The sequence below is a fragment of the Lipotes vexillifer genome, unplaced genomic scaffold (assembly GCF_000442215.2).
Source record: "Lipotes vexillifer unplaced genomic scaffold, Lipotes_vexillifer_v1.1 scaffold27, whole genome shotgun sequence".
NCBI lineage: Eukaryota > Metazoa > Chordata > Mammalia > Artiodactyla > Lipotidae > Lipotes > Lipotes vexillifer.
In genome coordinates this window covers 1,567,987-1,570,714 of record NW_006787756.1, presented here as the reverse complement: position 1 = coordinate 1,570,714, position 2,728 = coordinate 1,567,987, and positions in this window count along the sequence as shown.

Here is a 2,728-nt window from a genome sequence, read left to right as displayed (position 1 = left end):
CTATATTCTTGGATAATAAGGAAAGACTGTCTGGATATGATGCATAAGACTAGTTACAGAGGTGGTGGGGTTTTCTCCTTTTGAAATCATTTATAAAGCATTTAAAAAAGGTTTATAATCTGTTGAAACCGGGCAAACATTTTGATTCCTGTTTTGCAGAACAAAACAAAACCCTAGGGCTTCCCTGGTGGCGCAGTGGTTGAGAGTCCGCCTGCCGTTGCAGGGCACACGGGTTCGTGCCCCGGTCCGGGAGGATCCCACATGCCGCGGAGCGGCTGGGCCCGTGAGCCACGGCCGCCGAGCTTGTGCGTCCAGAGCCTGTGCTCCGCAACGGGAGAGGCCACAGCAGTGAGAGGCCCGCGTACCGCAAAAACAAAACAAAACCAAACCCTAAGAGAAGTCTAAATCATGTTTTTATTCCTTTGTGCATCATCCCACGAAGATCAGAAGGACATCCTATTTATCAGTTTATTCTTAACACTTCACATAGGGCTTGGCGCATTGTGGATATTCATTAACTATGCACTAATAGAGAAAATAATTTATTCAAATAGATTAGAGATAATACAAATTAATGTCTTAAAAGACAGACTTGCGCTTCCCTGGTGGCGCAGTGGTTGAGAGTCCGCCTGCCGATTCAGGGGACACGGGCTCGTGCCCCGGTCCGGGAGGATCCCACGTGCCGCGGAGCGGCTGGGCCCGTGAGCCATGGCCGCTGAGCCTGCGCGTCCGGAGCCTGTGCTCCGCAACAGGGGAGGCCACAACGGTTAGAGGCCCACGCACCGCAAAACAAAAACAAAAACAAAACAAAACAAAACAAGACAGACTTACCTGTAAGTAATCAAACATAGCAAATGAAACAACAACAAAGCAGGAAACACTGCCTGTGTATATGCCTGGATTTACATGAACACTCTCATCAGATGTATGAATACAGTCTCCAACATTGAACCAACTTTTCAACAAACTTGCAAAATGGATTTCAAAAAGTGATTAGAGTAAGCTACAGATTTCAGTAGATCTTTATTTGATTTTGTACTTAACTGAAGATTTTACTCTAAATTTTATCAAAACTGTGGTGTAGATGCTGGATTATTTCTATTTTATTTTTTAAAAAAACTCTAATTTAAATGAGCGAAGGAAAACATCTGAGTCAAGTAATGTTGTTATTATGGTATAACAAGACAAAAAAGAAAAAAAAAACTTTCTGGGAAATGACAGAAAGAGCCATTAGCTGAACTGATGATCCATACCATCTTTCTAGTTTCTAGAATAGAAAGATCTGGAAGCTGGGATGTGGACTGCATGGTGTGATCATGCTGGGGATCTCGACTGGCCATGTCCTCCAGGTACACCAGCAGATGGCAGAAGCTCCTTGGTATGTATGAGAGGTTGTTACTGACAGGCTGGGTTTAAATCGTTTGGAGCAAATAAAAAATTCAGATCAGAAAGAGTTAAGAGATGTAATGTCACTGGGATTCTTTTGAAAAATACATCTACATAAATTTGCAGTCTTATATCTCACATCAATATAAAAGGGAGACCCATATGTACAGAATCACTCATATTCATCAAAATATATTAATCTTTTTTATTCTAGAAGATTCACATGAGAGATGGTTAGATTTTTCAGAAAAACAAAAGCCTCAGACGGACTCAAGTCCAGATACCATGGGAATAGGGAGGAATGGGGAGTTGTTGTGTAATGGGTATAGAGTTTCAGTTTTGCAAGACCAAAAAGAGCTCTGGAGAGTGGTTGTATAATTGGAACGTACTAAACATTACTGCAATATATACACTTAAAAACAGTTAAAACAACAAGATTATACTGTACGGGGAACTGCATTCAGTATCTTGTAATAACCTATAATGGAAAAGAATCTGAAAAAGAATACATATATTTATGTACAGCTGAGTCACTCTGCTGTACACCTGAAACTAACCCAACATTGTAAATCAACTAGACTTCAACAAAAAAAAAATTTAAGATAGTAAATTTTATGTTATGTGTATTTTACCACAATTAAAATGAAAAAATCCGGATATTCACTTCTGCATCTAAGGGCCTAACACATAATGCACTGAATTAATGTATCTAAAACATAACATTGGAGGGCCTGACAACCTTGGACAGCAATTGCTTCCAAAAGAAACGCTTTGGTTGGAAAAGGATACTGGGGTTTATCACAGACCAATTGAAGAGGGCACTGAAGTGCCTATTGCTACTGCAATTGTTAGTTCATGAGAGACCCTTTCTTTCCAGAAAGTTTAAGATCCACTAACTCCTTCTACTTAGCACTAATTGATATTGTTGATATCGCAGAAGAGGGACTCAGGATTGAATCAGCACAGACAAGAAACCTGCCTGTTTCTTTCCAGATGGGCCTTCCCAGTTTCTGCTGGAGGGGCACTGGTCAGCTCTGTGGGCGGAACATCTAAGCTACTAGTTAGATCTCCTCTTCCGTGGCAACGTTGTATCGAACTGTTTTCCCAGTAGAGAAACCAGAAAACTTTAGTTATCTAAAGCAGCGCGGGCCAATAGAAATACATGTAATTCAAAGCATCTGTGCCGCGTTTAAGACTATAAGCAAGTGACGTTAATTTTATTATATTTTATTTTTATTTTTTCCATAGTTTTTTTTTTTATTGGAGTATAATTGCTTTACAATGTTGTGTTAGTTTCTGCTGTACAACGAAGTGAATCAGCTATATGTATATATATATCCCC